Raw genomic sequence first — 22,346 nt, 5'->3', positions numbered from 1 at the left:
AATAAACTACAAGATATTGGTTGAAACAATACGAAGATTTTATAAAGCATATATGAAATTAAGGAGAACCTGCTTTTTATAACCAAATATAAAATAACAACTTCATATTTTGGTCGCAAAAAAACCTGTAAACGTCTTTATTTAAAAAAAAGCTTGAGAACCTTAAAAGTAATTGCGATATCTTTTCTAGACTTTCATTTCTTGTCACAGTAGACAGTTTACTTGGAATATTTCTTTATCCATAAAAACCAAACTTCTCCTCCGTCTTTTTCTCAGGATGTTTTGTTGAAATAGTGGTATTAAATCGCTGCAAATAGGTTTACTTGAAACATTCGACAATTTTCTGATCCAAATTCGGTCGCATTTATCGTTGGTGGGGTAGCAATGGTTAATGCCAGGCTACAATGTTGGGCAACAATATTTGATGATTATGAAAATTATGTCAAACTGCCTTATATAAAATCTTGCATCGATAAGTATTCAAGAGTAGACATTGTATTTGATGTTTACTAAATGAATAATTTAAAGGCTGTGACAAGACAAACGCAGGGTTTTTGTGATGGAAAGGTGTTGGTTCTGATAGAACACCAAGGGTTTGTAGTAGTTTTCTCTGTGAAAAAAAGACAACGAAACGAAATTGCTTCTTAAAAGACTACTAAAATTGAGTATCTTACTCATGGTGAAAATATTTTTTGCATTTTAATAAGGATACTTCCTATCTTCCCCTTATAATCACGAAGAAGCAGATACACGAATGTTTGTCTATGTTCGGTATTAGTTTGAAAAGTGTTGTTAAATGTAATTTTACGTACTACTGACACAGATGTAATAGTATCAAGAATTGCAGCAATCGCAAAACTAGGTAGACTTCATTGTGAATTGGTTATGGAAGTAATAAAGACTTTAGTTTGCTCCTGTACGTGACATATAAAATGCGTTTGGTCATTGTGTAGCTGCTCTTCCTTTCGCCCATGTACTCAGTGGATGTAACACTGTGTCGAATTGTCACAGGAAAGGGAAGAGGTCAGCTTGGCTAGCAATGGAAGGTTTTTCAGATACAAAGGACGTTTTTTTTAGCTTAAGTATAAACCAAGGCACAATGTGAATTGTTTGCCAGGAAGCAGCGACATTGTGATGCAATCCCGTCTACAAGATGTTCTTTTCCAGAGCACACCAAAAGAGAAGTAAATTAAGGAGGAGTTGTGTGGACTTAGTCTGATTCATGTATTCCACAGGTACCAAGTCATTAACACTTGGGTTGGATGAAAGAAAGAAATCATGACAGTTGGAAACCGAAATGGACTTCTGTGACTGCCGTTGCATCATCTTTTCAGGAACTTTTAAAATGCGGAGGCAAAAATCCAGCTGTGGTGGTAACTGTAAATGCTACCGTTCTGACTTGTGTTGAACGGGTTGTTGTGAAGGCAACTGTCTGATAATTATAAGATAAGTAATCTGTCTTCCTTACCAAACTAGGCGTTTTAATTTAAACAAGAGTCGTATCACTTGTTAAATCGATAGAAATTATAAAAAATATTTTCTACGCATTTTGGAACCGGGGAAAAAACTATTTTTCTTCATTTATGTGTTGTTTTGTCGGACTTATGAACAGTTTTTTTACGTTTTATCATACCTTACACTGGGTTACACCCATAAGACATCTTTCAAGGATTTGCATGTCTTGTGAAGTTGCTTGAAAATATAAAAGATGATTTTTTTTAACTTTTTTCCCGGCATTTTGAAACCGGAAGTCATCTTTAGTTTTTTTAATGTATTGTCTAGTCTAAATTTAGGAACTGTTATTTTCTTTTTTTCAAATCCAACATTAGATTTTACACACAACACACCTTTTAAATAAGTATCAATTTAGTCAACCTTTGTACCAAATTTCATGCTTGTACCACGATTTGCACAATTATGTCCATAAATAAAGGCTATAAATAACTATTGTATTCCGCTGTTCAAAACTTATAAATCTATGGACAAAAAACAAAATCGGAGTAACAAACTAAAACTGAGGGAAACACATTAAATATAAGAGGAGGACAACGACACAACACTGAAATGTAACACACAAAGAAAAGAACCAAGCATCAGACAAAATCCCACGAGAATAACAAACATAACATCAAAACCAAATACATGAATTTGAGATAGATAAATAAGAGAAAACAAACGACGCAACGTTAAAATGTAACACACACAGAAACAAACAATAATATAACAATGGCCATCTTCCTGACTTGGTACAGGACATTTTTAAAGGAAAAATGGTGGGTTGGCCCTGGTTTTGTGGCATGCCAAACCTGGCACTTAAATGGTTATGTTAAATACGATATTGAAATGACAACATAAAATTACAGGACTACAATACAAATAAATAGAACATATTAAACAAAGAAACACATGAGTAATAGATAACAAAAAGTATCAGGTTTAAAATTCCATACGCCAAAAACACCCCTCGTCCACATAATATCTCCCATTATTTGACTCTATATCTTGGGCCTTCCTTTTTGAAACAATGAAGTACTTTACATTTGGAGAATTTATTATGAACTGGATAAAACATTTTATAATGATATGACATCTACTGTCACCCAGAACTGCTGTCTGTCAGACGTTTTCCGTGTGGAGAGAGGCTGTAGACAGGGTGATCCTTTATCTCCTGACCTTTACTTGCTATGTGCTGAAATATTAGGCATTTTAGTAAGAGGTAGTGATGAGATAAAGTGTATTACGATAGACGATTCAGAGTACATCTTGTCTCAATATGCAGACGACACATCACTTATTTTAGATGGGTCGCCTTCCTCGCTGGATGCATCTCTCCGTATATTACAATTTTGTGCTGAGATATCAGGACTGAAAATGAACTTAGACAAAACAAACGTTATATTGAAATGTAATAAAAAACATTGCCAAGATAAAATATGTGTAAAGTGGGGACTGAAAAAATATGTGTAAAGTGGGGACTGAAATGGGATTTCAGTACCTTCAAGTTATTGGGTATCACTTTCTTTGTTGATTTATATAGAATGTTAAATCTAAATTATGCTCCTCGAATACAAGAAATAGAAAAAATATTGCAAAAATGGTCAAGCAGTCACTTACCCTTTTTTTGGTAAATTAAAAATTATAAAGTCATTTAGTATATCAAAATTATATCATCTGTTCCTGTCCATCCCAGGTCCAGATGATAATATGTTAAGTCAGCTTAATAGTAACATTTTTTCATACATTTGGGATGATAAGCGTGGAAAGATAAAACGGGATCGTCTATGTCAAGAATACTTCCAAGGGAGCCTTAAAATGATTAATTTGAGAAATTTTTTACAAGGGTTCAAACTTACTTGGGTTAAAAGATTATTTAGGTCAAAATCTAAATGAATTTAATTGTTTACATCCAGCCAAAATATAAATTTTACAGAGTTGGCTTATACTGGAATTATTAAAAAATCAAAATACAAATTATGGGATGGATGAATTCTTTCATGACTGGAAAACTATGCCAACACTCAGACATCCAGTTCATTTGGAGGACGTCATTTCTACATCTTTATGGCATAACGCACATATCAAAATTGATAATGTCAGCGTTTACTATAAAAATTGGGCACATCATGGGGTATGGACTGTAAATGATTTGTTACATGAACATGGAAATATATATTAACGTATGAAAAATTTGAAATTATGTGTAATTTTAAACCAATGTTTCTACCGTTTTATGGTCTTATATTAGTATTAAAAGTGGCTACAGGACATCGAAATCAACACTGAATGAGAAAAACACATCAGGCTATCATACCTTTTAACATTAATATTTTCTTCAAGTCCGAAAAAGGCTCAAAGGACATGTATACTATTTAAAATCAAAGAATTTTACCTACATATTTTACAATAACCTTGTGTGTTACCAAGGTTTAAAAAAAAAACCACAATAGGTTATGTTGTTTTCAATATAGAATTATTCATTATATTTGAGGGACACATGCTTTTCTTTTTAAAATGAAGCTTGTTAATTGTAATTTGTGTACATTTTGCTTGGAAGAGCCTGAAACTATAGAACATTTACTTTGGGGTTTTTATATTGTAGCCGACATTTTGCACAATCTAAATTCATGGATTTTCAATAAGGTTCTTATTGAAATTCCTCTAAATTTCAAAATAGTCGTTTTTTGGCCTTTATGAAAATTATTAATCTGAATCTAATCAAAATAAAGTTATCTTACTGAAAAAGTACTTTATTTACAAATGTAAGATGCAAGATAAAAAACCTAACATAAAAGGTCTTCAAAATTACATAAAAGAAAACGTGATTTTAAACAAACATATTTCTTCAAACTATTTGAGTGTGGAAGACCACAACTTGTACTGGAACCCCTGGGCTAAGATCATTAATTAAATATAAACATGTATGTATATGAGTATTTGAAATTATTTGTATACTGATATATCATTATTACTATACTTAATCCATAGATGTCCAAGTGTTAGTTCATAGAATGCTTATTATGCTTGTTTATTGTACCACAAGATAAATTCTTGAAGAAAAGAAAATAAACTATAAAAACAAAACTGTTTGGTGTAATACGAATAATTTTTACGATTCACTTAATTTTTTTTTTTATCTAATGGCGTGTAGACCTACTTCTAAAAGTGCAACCTCCGTCGTGTAAGGCTTTGTTATACTTTAAATGAAATGCTAACTAAAATATTGTGAAATGCAAACAACTTTGAATGTACTTAATGTATACGTGACAGTACGAGTAATATGATTAATCATTTCAAATTGAAACACATCACATTAATTTTGGAGACAAGAGAAACAGAAAATAATCGTTTTCAGACATTTTCGCTTCTACGAGATCAAGATGGTTTTTTTTATTTTTCAATCTGAAGTTGATACAAAAGCCAAAGTTGAGACGGTGTAAAGTCAAAATTCGCAAGGTATCCTCACAAACAAGCCTTATAATACTTAAGGACAAACTTCAATCCAAAAAGCGTAAATTTATCACTTGGATGGACAAATGAGTCAGGGGCGTTACTTAAACAAGTTATTTTTTTTAATTACTTATATAAGTAATTTTTTATTTTAAAAATAATAAAATTACTTAATAGAGTTATTTTAAGTTTCAATAGAAACTTACACTAAATGTAGTTTTCATGATTTTTAACAACATTTTATATCATAAAATAAGAATTTATCAGGTTTGAGAGGAGTAAAGAGATAAAGGGTTACTTTAAAAATAATGACAAAAATATTACCTGCATAAGTTATTTTAAACGTTTTTGAAAAATATAGCAATAACACTTATCTAAGGCAAATATTTAATTTATTTAGGTTACAAATTATAAATAACTTTAGGTCTTAATTAATTCACAAGTATCTATCTATTTATATCAGTCTACCTTCAAGATTTTAGAGGAAAATGATAATTTAATAGTCCCAAGAGACCAATCTTTGACCCAGAAGCGTCAGTATGAAAGATAAGTGCGTCGGAAAGTTAATAAGTGTTTCAGAATAACTAGTTTTTATTTATCAAATTTATTTAAAAATAACCAGATAACTGTGAAAATTATTTAAAGCTAGTAAAATCTGTATTCTTGGACACCTATAAAAATAATATTCTGAAAAATAACTTATATAAGTTATATTTAAATTAGCCTCGTTTTCAACATTACTTGTATAGGTAATTTTGATTGTTACTTGTTTAAGTAATGCCCCTAGGTTTTCACATTGACTATCATACCACATTTCATACCTATGTGTAGAGTACTAAAGGTATAGGGTTTTTAAACACCAACTTACACTACCACATAACTGTTAATCGATCAAACGATTATCCGAGTAACCGGTTAGGCTATAGTGTACGATTTGACAACACTAATTTCTAGTATAACTATATTCACAACTGAATGTTTACATGATTGCATTTTATATACAAAAAATGTCATAGCAGATTTAATATGATGAACTGAACGTCTGAAATCGATACTATCGACACTACGTAAAATTTACATTGAATTGTCTGTGTACTTTACAAGGGGGAAAGTGTGTTTGGTACATATTTGACAATTTCACCATAGACAAATATGAAAAAAAGCAATTGTTGTTTTACTATTCTCAGGTTGAATTCATAGGGTTTTTGATTATATTATTAGTTCACACAGATACTATTTAAGAAGCACTAGCTACGAGATGTATAAAAAATCTAACATATTTTTTTATTTGCAATTTTGTCAAAATAAGCCAAAATACATTGATTTGAATTATTCACTTGCAACTGAATATTTCGACCTCATTGAATAATCCGTATGCATGTGAACTTCAATTTCAAACCTTAGCTTGATTTGTATAACACGTGAATTGTATGTGTAAAGTTATTTCAAGGAAACTTGTGTTAATATTGAAAGTGAAACAGAGGTAAATTCTTTGATTGACTGATTTGATCCACGAATTTTTTTTTATACAGATAAAAACGATGATAAACATTTATTTTTCATGAAAATAAAATTGAATAGACCTAGAACAATCCAACAGCACGAATTTGGTTAATCTTCTCATATTTATATTTATGTTTGAATCGCTTATATGGTCATCGCATAACTTGAGAGGACAACTCGATAATTAGTTAGATGACGTCCTGACTACAATAGAGACGAAACGAAGCTACGTATTTTTATGCTCGTGCTCTGTTGATATTTATTTTTCACTTTAAAAAGTTTAGATAAATGTTTTACATTGTTGTATATAAAATATGACCTAGTGCCCCTTTAAGTTAATACGAACCAGAAATACAGCAAATTTCCCAATATCAGTGTCCGTCTTAAAATGAACAAGACTTTCAAATAATTAAAAAAAAAGGAAACACATTTTACAGAATTCAATTACTGTATTATTAGCTCACCTGGCCTGAAGGGCCAAGTGAGTTTTTTTCATCACTTGGCGTCCGGCGTCCGTCGTCCTGCGTCCATTGTCCTGCGTCCGTCGTCCTGCGTTCGTCGTCCGTCGTCGTCGCCCGTCGTCGTTAACTTTTACAAAAATCTTCTCCTCTGAAACTACTGGGCCAAATTAAACCAAACTTGGCCACAATCATCATTGGGGTATCGTGTTTAAAAAATGTGTGGCGTGACCCGCCAAACCAACCAAGATGGCCACCATGGCTAAAAATAGAACATAGGGCTGAAATGCAGATTTTGGCTTATAACTCAAAAACCAAAGCATATAAAGCAAATCTGACAGGAAGTAAAATTGTTAATCAGGTTAAGATCTATCTGCCCTGAAATTTTCAGATGAATCAGAGAATCCGTTGTTGGGTTGCTGTCCCTGAATTGGTAATTTTAAGGAAATTTTGCTATTTTTGGTTATTATCTTGAATGTCATTATAGATATAGATAAACTGTAAACAACAATAATGTTCAGCGAAGTCAGATTTACAAATAAGTCAATATGACCAAAATGGTCCCTAAGGAGTTATTGTCCTTTATAGTCAATTTTAAACAATTTTCATAAAATTTGTAAATTTTTACTACCGGTAACATTTTCCACATAAACTACTGGGCCAAGTTCATTATAGATAGTGATAATTGTAAGCAGCAAGAATGTTCAGTAAAGTAAGATGTACAAACATATCACCATCACCAAAACACAATTTGTCATGAATCCATCTGCTTCTTTTGTTTAATATTCACATAGACCAAGGTGAGCGACACAGGCTCTTTAGAGCCCCTAGGTTTTTCAAGATCAACAGTTACACTTATCTCAGATGAATCAAAATATGGATAGAAAGCAAGTGATACGTGTCACGTTTTATTTTAACAGATGATGACGTTCTACATAAATATACTAAGATTATAACCTTTTCTTAAATTTTGTTCAAACACAGTGTTACGATCAGAAATCATCTTTGAATTGTAACCAACAAAAGACACAAATCAATAATAAAATTTAACAAGATTTATTATACAAAAGTTTTCAAGAAAAAATGGAGAAATATTACAGTCAACTATGTGTCAAATTATGAATCCAATCTCTTATCTTGATCTGTATCCGGAAATCGTTTAGGGAATCCAATCGACATATTACATCTACTACTCAGTTCTGGAATGATGTTGTCTTTGTAGAATACAAGTGTCAATCTAAATGCTGTGAATACTAATGCATATCGATGTCTTAGTCAAAAAGTTTTACATAAGAGTCCGTATATATATCATGTATATAGTTGTCACGGAAGTCTCTGGAACACTGTAGAAACAGAATGCCTCGGAAAACTAGAACGAAGGATTTTAGAAAATTGTACATGTTGTAGAAGTTCGAATAACGGATCTTTTATTTGGGTCATTCTGGAATCATTATGTAAGTTTAATAGAAAGTTCAATCATTCCATCCGTATCTATGATTGTTCCAGTTATTTTAAATCTGCACAGTTAAACGATGTTTTTGTAAAAACTATCAGGCCTCATAACACTCATTGGGCCAACATAAATAAATATAATAATTACAATATCATAACAACAGGTAATAAAGTATTACCATTACAGAGACATCCGTTGTACAATCAGGCACATATTTTGTGCAACAAGAGCAACAAAATGTAGTATACAAAATAAAAAATTGGCCAATAAATATCACAAATAAAAAATAACGCAACCCTTTTATCGAAAAAAGAGGTTTTCAGTATTTGTAAAGTAAGTTCAAGATAGATTATTGATAGAGTTCATGCACTTCTGATTGATTTAATATTAATCATTAAATATCTTCCGTCCTTCATGACTACTTTACTGAGTATTGGTGAAATCTTGAATGCCTATAATAAGTGAAAAGATTTCTTGACTACTAGTATACTACATATCACAAACACGCTGATGATTTTTTTTTATTGACAAATGAGATACATTCAGAATCAAACATTATCTTGTTGACAATTGGGCTTAGCATCATTACTTTATCTAAAGATATAATGGAAAGTGAATTTAAATCTTAACAAAATTAAGACATATCAAAAACCAAATGTCTTGAACACCAAAGTTTAATAGTCCATCAGCTAGTTCTCAAAAGCGTGGTAGTTAAGGAGTTTGTGTTACACCCCAGGGTACCGCAATTTTTTTTGATAGAATTCACCTTCATTATCTTATTGATAAAATACAAGGTGTTAGACTAAACACAAAGTGTCCAAAAGATGTTTTAAAACGTCCCTTTCAATGGTCCCCTCATTTAGCAATCACGACTAAGTAATTTTTAATTAAAATTTTTAATATAAAGCGATTAAAAAAAATAAAGTATAGGTTTAAACAACTAAAACAGATACAAAACTATCATATTAAATGTAACTTGGAAGATTTTTTGTTTTAAAAAAATGTTTTTCTACATTACAAACAAACCAATTTTTTGGGTTCAAATTAAGGCATATTTTCTACTTTCATAAAGAAATTCTTTATACAATTACCCGTTTTAGTTAATTCAACTTGAGAATTAATCATTATGTAATGTTTAAATCATTTGCAGTATTTATATATTGTCTAAAATATGAATTATTTGATAAAATATATGTACGTGCAAATACTCGTGAAATACCGGAAATCATCAAATTACCGTCTTTGATTCAGTATACAACATGTACAATGTATCAGACATACGCATTATCAATTTTCAACTGAAAATAAACATTTAATTGTCGATTTATGATGTGTTTGTGAGACAACTTATTTTATAAAGTGAATGTGTTACGAAATATTGATGAAAACAAATATAAATTTAAGTGATTTTTTGCGTTCAGAAAAGGTGCACTCTATTGAACTCAATAAAGGTGTGCTTGATAACATTTTGTGTTTAAGCTATGTAGTGATTGGCTTAAGATTGTTAGTCATTCAATCGACAAACATCGCTTTGGACGAACGTCAAATAGTCAGTTGTGGGATTTGGCAATACTTTTTACTGTCTTAGGTTTCTTAGAGATACAAACAAATGGCTTTGTTGGTTTAAGTTTCAATAAAAAATCTGATAAACGTTGGTTGCTAAATGCACATGAAAGAGCTTCAATATCCTCAAAATGTCAAGATTTGGTAGGAACGGTTAACCCTGAAACATCCGCCCAAAGAGAACTCAGAAAAGATCGAATGAAACGAGACAAAACTGATGTTTTGAAATTGTTTCAGACACTACAAAGCTGGCCAAATCTATTTTAAACATCTCAACAGTTAAATGGCTTGTTTTCAAGTTTTGTTGCTTCTTTGGAATTAATGTGCGACCTTCTAAACGCGTATGAAAAGGAAACATTTGCTTCAGAAATTTTCATTACGCAACGGCTTATTCAAAAGTCAACCAATATCATCAAAACACTCAATGAAAATCATTGCTTACATTTTTAAAAAAGGAAATAAAAAGCAAGCTGTTAATGGCTGATTAGAACAACAAAACATGGAGAGCTGATAAAAAAAAATGTCGCCAGCTTGTCATAGTCCAGACAAGATAGTTGGTTATGCGATAGGTTCTCCAGTTTGAATAAGGTTCTCTTCCAATGTCTCTTACAAACTTTGACGGTACACATGTAATGAAAAATTAAAATCTGTCCTGGGTGGTCTTTTAGAAAAAGGTAATTCCTTAGGAAAGCATGTGGGTATTTGATGACATGGAAGTTATTCAATTCATTACTAGAATACCAAGCACTTTTTTCGATTTGGCAATTCTTATTTTAAAAACCATCCTTTTAGCTTCGAAAAGAGGTCCCGCATTGATTTTGTCACTGATTAGTATCCCACAATATTCATAAAGAAATAAGTACGGCAGGTCCTTGGGAGGGCAAATCATTACGATAAGTTCTAGACCATCACACTCGTGTTCTTGGGAACGGCAGAAATGTTTGTTAGTTTGGGGAAACAAAGTTGCTCTTGTTGAATTCTTTGGTTCGGAAAAGAGTAAAAAATCCTATAGATTTACACCTGAATGTATTGATTTATTTGTATCACATGGAAGTATGTGCCACAAAATATATGTTGAAAATGAAATAGCTTAGAATGGTTTTAGCTTAAGAATCAAACAGGAAGAAGCTGATAAAAAAAATGTTTCTTAATGCAAAAACATGCAGCTGACAAAAGTTGCACTCCATTGTTAAAAAACCTTCTGACACTGATGTGGAAGTATTGGCTTACTATTTGCACAGTTGCATATCAATTCTAACATTGTTAGTCAGGAAGATACATCTTCCAAATGTAGATTATTAAATGTGCAATCAATGTGTGCGAAATTTGGTAAGCATGTTTGTAGAAAACTGCCAGGATTTCACGCCAATATAGGTTGTGGTTCAGTTAGTGTTTTGTCTGGTAAAGAAAAAAGCAAAGCATTCGGCTCTTTGACGCGTTGTGGGAGTTTTAAGAAGGTCTATTCCATCTTGGTGAAACCTTTGAAGAGGTTGTCGAAGAGTTGTCAAAACACTCGAGAGGTTTTTGTGTTGTATGGCTACGAAATTAAAAATAACGATGAATAAAGATTAGAATAAAGATTGAAATGCAAAAGATGCAATGTTAAAGCACATTTAACTAGCTAACTTTCAGACAAAGATTTGGAAATCTGCTCTTAAACACCACACTGATCTGTTGCCAAACAACTATGGTTGGATTGTTTAGAACGCTGTGATCAGTATCAATTGGCTCGACCAACCACCAGCGTTATATGCTTTGATAATTATGATGTGCTGTTCATGTAAAGCTGGTTGTGCCAACAACAGATGTTCATGTGTTCAACAGGGTTTATCCTGAACAGATAGATGAATGTTAATGCTCTAAAGCTTGAAGATATAAGGATTATCAAATCGTTGATATTGCTAACGATGACAACGAAGATGATGGAAATGATGATAATGATAATTCGGTAGATGAAGGTGACCAAAGTTGAAACTGATGATGATTCTATGGATTGACCTTCTGCGTGACCTTAAAATGTGGTGATTCGGTTGCTAATTTTGTTTTTAAATAGAGATCTAGAAACCCTGGGTTTTTTGTGTGTTTTAACATGTGAGTTATTTCATGAATGTGATGTATAAATTTGTGACAGAATCATGCATTTCTGGTTGCTTATGTTTGTGTTTGTCGTTGATTCCATGTTTTTGTTTCTTACCTTTAAATGTTTTTTCAACTGCCTTTAGTTACTTTATGCTCTGTGTTTCAAAGTAAAATAATATACCATTTTAACAAGAAAGTAAGTACTTATGCTTCTTTTTATTCAAAATCATGATATTTGGAAATTACCCTCCCTCTTTTTTTCTTGGTCCTCTACGATTTAAAAAATAATTAAAAATTAGCCTGCCATTTAATAAGATATGATGTGTTCCATTTAATAAAAAGAATAGTACTGAATACTTGGTTATTTTTACATTTTTCTGTAAATATGTGCAAAACAAATTTTTTGATATACCCTTATATTAGTCCCCTTTAAACCCCTTTTGGACACTTTTTCAAAAGTCTAACACCTCTTAAAATATTCTTCAGATATTACTCTTTAAATTTATACCAAAAAATTGCGGAGCCCTGAGGTGTAACACAGAATGGAAAATTTGCTCTACCAGCTGATGGACTATAAATATTTTGTAATGGATACTTCCTGTTTAATCAAAGATTCGTTTGGCGTCCAATTATATTTTTCTTTAGAATATTCAATAAATATATTATTTCTATATATTTAAGGAGATCAATGCCAAGTTCCCATTAAGTTACATCCTGATTCAATGATTAAAAAATACATGGTTTTTATCTATTTTTTGGTCGTAAAAAGGGAGATTATTAGCTACTCCCAGTTTTAAAAAATGCCATTTCCGGTCTTACATGATAACTCTATTCTTACAAGAAAATTAAGATTTTATATACATGCCGCTAATAAGAAAATAATAATGTGCTACTTCCGGTTTGAAGAATGTCATTTCCGGTTTCAAAAGATTAGTTTCATGCCCGTTCAAAAGGTTGTTAGGTACACTTTAACAATTCCATAAAATTAGTGCAAATAAAACTACTTTTATTTCTTTCCATGTCACTTCCAGGTGACATTTTTCAAGGTAACATGGCACTCAAAAGTTTGAAAAATACCGTAATCATGATAAAGGCGTCGTCATGTATCTATCAGAAAAATAAAAATAAATAAACATTTTAGAGTCATTAACTCTTAGAAGATGCTATAAGATTATTTCGGACCAAATGTGATATACCTCAAGCACAATGACGAAAATATTTTGCAAAAGGTTTTTTTACAATAAACTTTCGAGAAAATGCAAAACCAAGCTCAAGTAAATTTTGAGAACAAGGCCTCGATCATTCTAATTTCAAACAAGGACCCACTTACCACTTATAGAAAGGTGCAAGGTTTATACAACTTGCAGTGAATGATTCACTAACACATTACAAAATACTTTTTGGTAACTTCTATAAGATTTTACTAGATGGTTTTGATCCGAATCAGGACAGATTCAATAGGCCTTTCCACTGAAAAGTGAAAAGACATTATAATTGTACTGCTTATTATCATCAGAAAAATTATAATAGAGCTTTTCACAGAAAAGTCAAAAGGTGTACTATCATGTTTATCAGAATAATTTTTTGAAGAATATATTATGAAATATCACTGTTTACTATGTAATTTGGACCTTCAATATGAAAAGTTATCCACACATATAATCCTCAATATAAAAAGGATCTATTAAAACAAGTACTTGGATCATAAACTTAATCATTCTAATTTCGTTTCATACTTACAGATCTAGACGATGATCTAACAAGATTAATTCACCAAGTTTATACAGAGAAAAATATAATTGTTAAACGGGTAGCTGGAGAAAATGTTTCAGAACAATTGCAGTTAGACTATACTACAGAAGATTCAATGGAAGCATCAGACACAGATGAGTTAGGAAGTTCTCGTGAAAATGATTCTCTTGACAGTTTAAACGTAGATTTTGACAACGACAGTATCAACAGTGAAGAGATACTCACTAGTATATCAAGCATAAATCAATTGATGCATGAAAATAGAGATCATAATGAAACAGTAGATATCGATTTAAAAAGAAAACAACCGAATAACATTAAATATCAAAATGAGTATGACAATAACATTAACAACAAGGCAAAGGAATCTGACCCTATTATTGACGCTGATATTAACCAATTGACTTCTACAATTATGAAATCGTATATTCAACGTAGTGGAAAGGAAGCGGATGATACGATGGCGTTCTGTTGGTTGTGGGATTTTGCTGGCCAGAAGGATTTTTATGCCACACACCAAGTCTTCCTGTCGAATTGTGCAGTTTTTTTGCTAGTAACAGATAGTTTAGAATTCAGCACTGCTGAGAAGCCAGGAATTGATTTTGAAGATTCAACACGTAAGTTTAGAATTAAGAAAAATATGGGCCGGTTTCTGAAATGGTTAATAATATACAAGATAAAGGTTAATTTGCTAGAAAGCACCTACAGGAAATCCAGTTTGGTTCAAAAACTGACGTTGCAATGTTAATGATGACGTCAAACAGGAACAGGTCATTTGTTTGTAAAGCAATAGAAGAGCGACAATTAGAATTCGAAAATAATTCTTGCATGCCATGTTCTATGCTTGTTATCGAAGTGATAACAATAATACACACTTAAAAGGCAGCAATTGCTATTTAATGACACCACATCGTTATAGAAAATCAACAGATACATGACTGTAAACTTCTATTGGAAACATTTCATTTAAATTCATGGCGAACGACACCAAAATAGATATTCATTTTGCATTTTGATATCTGGTGTTGTCCAAAATCAACATTTTCAATTGACTCTAAAATTCAAATTGTGACGTCAATCTTGTGCAGCCCACGTTTTATTGGAAAATAGAACATTGCTTTGTTTACAAACAAAATAGGAACGTGTTTTGAATATATATTTCAAAATTTCAAAATATCTGTATTGTTTGACAGAAAAAGCAATATATTAAAGTTTCAAAAGGTAAATGTGTCCTCATATTTTTTTCGTTTTGTTTTATAATTTTGTATACACGTTTAATTTACAGAGTATGTAAATTTCTGGTTTGACGCCATTCATTGTTATTGGTCGACAACGAAGAAAGGTAGATTAGACCCTCCAATAATTGTTGTATGTACAAATGAAGATAAGCTCAAGGTACTTATGTTCAATCTTGCAAACATTGAGTTCATGATATTTAAAGTTATCTAAAAAAAGACGATAAACGGGCGAATCAGAACACACAACAATAATTATGATAAAGAAAAAAAAAGACAAGTATAACAGATATCTATACAGATAATAAAAGATTACACATCATAAACTAGGATCTTACATTGATGCCCTTTAAACCATGGGGTCAACAAAAATAACAAATGAACCTATTTATTTACCAAATAATCACGAAACTTACATCAAAGGATGTTGAAATCAGGTAATCTGAAAGGTCAACTACTCATGAGCCAAGAAAATCACCCATCGTTTGGCTCTTCTCAGTCAATATGTTGATGATAAAATACTAAGTGGTAATCCAGCATAATAAGTGCAATGAAATAACAAATACAAGCAGTATGCAGATGCAGTTGAAAAGTAACAATTTAACAATTGAAAATTTAAACGGGGGAATTAGCTAAATACATTGAGACAAGAAAAGAAGGACTTATAATGTACTTAGATGGAAAATAGTCTGGAAAATAGTCTGAGTTTGTTATTGAATAAAGTATTGACAAAATTAATCTAAAAAAAATAACTAACAGCCTATGCATTGCACCTGTTTCAGGGTCTTTCAGAACAGAAAGAACGACATGAAAAATTTAAAGAAAATTTGAGGAAAAATCTGAGAGAGCAGAAAAAGAAAAATCACTTGAGAGAAATTTATTTTGTTTCAAATACTGAGGATGATGATAATGTGTTTGAAGAAATAAGACATTGCATATCACGACAAGCTATGCAGATGCATGATTGGGGTAGAGTCTGTCCATTAAAGTGGATTTTGTTCCAAACAGTATTAGGAAAGCTGAAGGAGAGTGGTGTGCCAATTTCTACAACAAAAACACTATTGAAAATTGCATCGCATGACGATATTGGCATATCCAATAATGAAGAATTCAAGCTTTGTCTGCAATACTGCCACAACAATGGATCAGTTATATACTTCGAAGAGGAGAATTTAAAAGATCATGTTATATTGGACCCTAAATGGTTGGTTGATGCATTTAGATGTCTTGTGTCTGATAAAATTGAAACTAAAATAAAACTTTCAGATCACTGGCAAAACCTGATCGAAACCGGCGAATTGACGGATACACTGATAACTGCTCTGTTCAAGAAAGAACCGCACTTGAAATTTTTAGAGAACAAAGTACATTTATTAGAAGTAATGAAACGTTTTGATATTGTTGTTAGTTTGAAGAACTCAAGTGCATTGTACATGCCATGCATGATGACACCCTGTACTTTTGAAGAAGTAAAAAAACATTTTATTGACGAAAGTCAATTTTTCGATAGAACTAGTTGGTTGTGTCTAGATTTTGAATTTCTTCCTCCAGCTTTTTTCAATCACATTCTTGCATGGTACATTAAGCAATATTATGTGAGTGCTATAACAGAAAAGGGAACACGTAACGAAAGAAAAACATTGTATCGTCATATTGGTGTCTTTAATTTAGATTCGTCCGGATGCGAACAATTAGTAGTTAGTGAAGGACCGAATGTCATAGCCCTTCAGGTATGGAATTCACGGACATCTGACCAAGCGTATGTTGATTTCAGAACAAAGTTATGTGAATTTGTTGATACGTTACGTAATCATTACAAACTAAAACTAACATTTACAATATCGTTTAAGTGTAAAGATGGAGATTTTACAATCAATCGGCAGAAGTTGAATGATATTTTAATAACTTCAGATTATCGTTGCTTTGAGCATAAAACAAATCACATATCGGCAGATTTAGTAGGGCCTTGGTATGTCAACGAAGAACATTGGTAAGCACAACTTTAACTGATAGAGTGGATCCTTTTTATTAAGTATTTACAGAATATATAAAAGAAAACAAATCCAAAAAATTGCATATCCGTTATAACTGAATAATGCCCATTTTATCTTTCTGACTGTTATAAATATTTGGTTTCGAGTCCAGTTTCAAATTACACCACAAGCGTTTCTGTTAACAAATGTGTACGTATAAGATTCTCTTAGCACAAACTTACAACTTTTCCTCCAATCAAAATGCTTGAATTTGTCTTCTAACTTTCATAGTACACAAGTAACTACGCATGAATCACCACAAGGATAAAATGTCATTGTATCGTAATCAAGATATTGAAATACAAATTGCTACTGGCTATTTTGAAAAAAAAATGTTGTGTTCCAGATAAAATTAAATAGTTTGTATTTAGTTTTCAAATTAATTTTTAAACATCCCACTATATAATCTTTGGGTAAAAAATGTTTTTGACAATAAAAATTTCTCTCAATCTTAAAGTCATATAAAAAGTAAAATCACAAAAATACTGAACTCAGAGGAAAATCAATTTAGAAAGTCCATAATCACATGGCAAAATAAAAAAAAAAACGCATCAAAAACGAATGGACAAGAACTGTTATATTCCTGACTTGGTACAGGCATTTTAAATGTAGAAAATGGTGGATTAAACCTGGTTCTATTGCGCTAACCCTCTCACTTTAATAACAGTCTCATCAAATTCAAATAAAACGAGTGGGTGGTAAAAAATAATGTTTATCCAATTCTTGAACCAATGCATGTATACATCATAAACTTAGTCCTCTGTGCACGATTTTATCATTATTTTCGCAAATATATCATATAATCATCAATTTTTTTCTCTCTGTTTGTTATGATTTAACAAATATGGCTGCTCATTAAATGCCGTGTTTTGAAGCCGAGTTTTACCGATTGTCACCTTATAGTAAACAAATAAAAAAAACCATGGGTATTGAGCACGTGTTTAACATGTATAATCAGATATTTGTTTATTTCAATGACAGCTCCATGCGTATTGCGGTCACCGGATTTTACGAGGAGGGTTACGCTCGGGTCACTATGCATACTGAAAATATGTCGGCGAATTGCTTCAAGGAAGCAAGCAATAAAAATAATAAACTTCTTCTAAATGTGGACAAATTAAAGATTTTTGCTCAGAAAAAAGTATTTTTACATAAGATGTTTGATGAAGACTATCCACTTAGTTATAAAAAACCATATGCATATTTGTTTTTAATATGAGGTTTCTTATGACTTTCATAAATAAAGAGTAACAAATTTACATTGTAGATCATTATAACTTGATTAAAGTACAATGCCATCTAAAATTGTTATCATTTATAATATGAGGAAGGCGCTACCTTAAATGCCAGCTTTATACTAAGACAATGTCCTATGTATTGATGGTTGTTTGTTGTTTAACGCCCAGTGGCAAATATTTCATGCATGTTCAGAACGAATGTAGAAGGCTACATTAACGTATTGTTTATGTCTAAAAGAAAGTTTCAGATGGAAAATGTTTAGAGAACAAAGAACATAGAACTTGAAAAGGCATGAGGAGTTATGCTATTTTTCCTATGATTCCAAAATTGATGAATACAAAATCTGTTAAAGCATAGGACAAAAAAATATTTTGAATCCAGATCTTTACCAAAAATGATTTTATCTTTCAGGTATGCAAAATAAATTTAACTATTATATATCTAAAAACATAAAAACCTCCCAAACCGCTCATATGTCAGTCTGTACACAGTATTTTTTAGGTGATAATTATTATTAAGGCCATATTTGACTGTTACGATAAACCTTAATACTAGTGTTAAATTTTGACTTAATAATTTTAATTGATATCGCTGAAGGGTTTCGATAATAAACATCTGACTCGAATAAAAACCATTTGTATTTCTGATTATCTCAAATTTGTGAGTTCTACATAAATATCATGTACTATTAAATTCAGAGTCGGTTTTATGGTTTTATGTCATTTCTTGCATATTTGTTTTTGTTTATACATGTACATGATGTAGCTTACTTTTCAAGTTCTTATATGACAGCAAAATAAAATTGAGAATGGAAATGGGAAAAACAAGCATGTCAAAAATTTGCTTTCCAGTAATGCTTATAAATCATGTCATAGTTGTTTTCAAGAAGACTTATTTGGTTTTAGACAATAACTTGAGTATAAGATAATGGATCTCCATGAAATTTCACTAGGAGGTTCAATACACAAAAGGAAGATTAGAATTGATTTTGGGGTTATGGTACAACATTATTGGGGGTATTTTTTTTTTATTTTGGGTTTTTCTTTCAAAAATTACCTTATTTACATTGCTTATACTTATCTAGTATATATATAGATGCAACAAATACTGATTTGGCAGAAGATGCACTTAAAATAGGGTGTTTTAAATATTTTATCTGTAATTTGTGTAATTTTCCTATGATATGTACTTCTTGATAATGTCTCTGTGAGTATCAAGATAAAGAAAATATATTTGGTAAGTATATATTCACAATTGACATACGCCAGTGCGAGGCAAAAGGATCTTCTTTCCCTTTAATTCCAAATATTGCACAAGATTTTTTTTCTCACAAAAACACATGAGTGGTAAATAAAACACTTGTCATTGTTTGACACTTTCAGCAATAAAAATTTAGTTTAGCCTGTTTAAATGTTTCACTGATTGTATGAAAATTATAACAGAAAATGTACAAAACTCTTGATAAAATTGCATTATCTGCAGATTTATTGATAACTTTCCTCAAGATATATTCACAAGGACATAGAACTATTACATATTGCATTAAAATTGAAAGGGGGATTCCAGGGGTCAGAACCCCCCTTTTTTTGGCCAATCAATGCATTTGAATGGGGACATATAGTAGTTGAAACCCCTTCCCCCTTTGTTCTATGTTGGGAACCCCCCTTTTTAAAAATGGCTGGATCCGCCCCTGTATTGTCCATGCTATACTGATCTGAGTTTTTATTCATACATACATGTATACTGGCATGGCTGGTGCTGTTTCAAGTTGTCTTCTTTTTCGGTTTCTTCAGAAGTATTTGTTTAACCTGTTCGGTCACTATAAAGTGTTACAATTCTTATTTAGACGCAAAACATAAATAGTGACCAAAAAGGTACTGCTTTCACATGAGAGAAGCTATAAAAAAAAATTAAATGTATACATTTTCAATATTTTTGTAGGACTTATTATCATATGAAATTAAGAAGATATGTAGTTAGAGACTTCTGCTGAATAGAAATATGTGGATTCACCTGATAACTGTTTTCAAATTAGTCCATACTGAAGTTTAAAGGATCCAAAATTAAAATATTTTTGATTTCAACTGACATCAAAAATTTGGTGTTTTTTATATGCTTAATATACATCTGTGGTCCTATCAGGCTATGCGTGGCAAAACATTTTATTGCCTTTAGTTTTGTATTCTTTTTTTTTGGTCATTAAAATAAATTTGTAGTTCTGTTGTGAAGTTGCTAACATGAGAATACCCAAATTGCACCTAAATTGTCACCAACTTTTTTTTTATGTACCAGACAAGAGTTTATTCTTCGCTTATTTTGTAGACTTTCCATGTTTACAATATAGTTACACCAATTTAATTTTGAGTCTATGTAGAGTCATTGAAAAATAGGTTTGAAATTACATCCCAACAATCCATCATGATGATACTGTAATGAGGTCATTTCCCAAATTCCATACATCATTACATGTATCGTTAATTTCAAATCCTTAAAACTGGGATAAAAACAGATTTTGTTTTATTTCTTCAAATATTTCGAACAATTTGACATTATTCCAGGCTTTAACTATAACTTTTTGAAGAAAAGGATGCTGATAACAAATTTAATTTGCTCATTATAGAAGAAGAAGAAGAATTGTTTATTATAGTGCAACCTGAATATAAAGTATATCGTTACATTAAATACATAATATAAATCTTCAGCCAGCCAAATAGGCTTATGATGCACTGTTTGAATCGTTATTTAACATACATATAATTAAGAGACTTTATCATTGTTCATAAAATTTAGTGTCATGTTATAAATATAAGCGAATTGCAAAAAAGATAAGATAAATAATTTCAAATAAAATGATCATAGTGTTATAGTTCTGATATGATAACAGTCTGCTATAAAATTTGCCACGAGTTTGCTAAGTTTGTGGTTAGAAAAATTATAAAAAGATGATAAGAAGATAACTCCACATGGTGAAAGAAAACTTGCAAGATTTTTGAAGTTTTTTTGACTAAAAAGGTCCAATTTGGTTTCTGAGTACAATTTTGGTACTGTAATGTTATATAACCATAAGTGTGTATTGCTAAATATAAATATAGGTTAAAATATAATGTGAACCTGATAGTGATATAGTGATAAAGTACTTGGTAGAGTGAATTATTTTATCTGACAGGGGTAAACTGGCGCATAAAATATGCAGGTGACTAGTCTGCTGCAGCTAGATGTACCCCACACACTTCCAAGTAACATGCCTTGTATATACCTATCAAAGTCATGGTATTCTCATTGGTTATCATAACTCCATCTTCCCATAAAATCCAACTTTGGACAAGGGAGCATATATATACCATATATACAGTAGTCAGTTCTAAATGTACTACTCAGACTCAAGTATCCTTTTATGATTAAACTAAGAGAGAGAAAACAAAACAGTTTCCATCTCCTGGGACTGTATAAGGTGTGACCAGAGACATATATACACATGAGACATATATACACATGTGTATATATGTCTCTGGTGTGACATAATCAATGAAAAGATTTGTTGAGAGTTTGCCAAAGGAAGTACAGAATAAGAAGATTGTGAATTTTTTGAATATTCTTTTATGTTTAAAACTTTTGTTAAGTTTTAAATAATTCTTTTGGCTACCATAGGATCCAGAGGGGGGACGGTTCCCCCTTTTCATGGGAAAAAATTGTTGACTATATAGGGAATCACTGAAGGCAGTGAAGCATGACTAGAGCGCCCCGTCAGCAGGCCCTCCTTAATAGACTTATGAAAAATGCTGGATTCTTCATTGGCTACATAAATAACAGTGATCACGTTCAACAGACTGAGTATAATTTTCATTTTTCCTTGATGTGGGGAATAATGTGGCAGATGAACAAAAGTATTCATGGTCAACCAGTGCACCGGAGTTTACCCCGCATGCCGCATGGCCATAACAAAAAAACCGAAATGTATTGCCTGCAGAAGTTTTTTCTGTGTTCCCATGCCTGGACGGAACTTTTACGCTATATATGTAATCGTTTACTATGATTTTGTTACTTTTAAATGAAGTACCTGTGATTATTTAGGTAATTTGTTTTG

The sequence above is a fragment of the Mytilus trossulus genome, chromosome 8 (assembly GCF_036588685.1).
Source record: "Mytilus trossulus isolate FHL-02 chromosome 8, PNRI_Mtr1.1.1.hap1, whole genome shotgun sequence".
NCBI classification, from domain to species: domain Eukaryota; kingdom Metazoa; phylum Mollusca; class Bivalvia; order Mytilida; family Mytilidae; genus Mytilus; species Mytilus trossulus.
Note: the sequence above shows the minus strand (reverse complement) of the source record.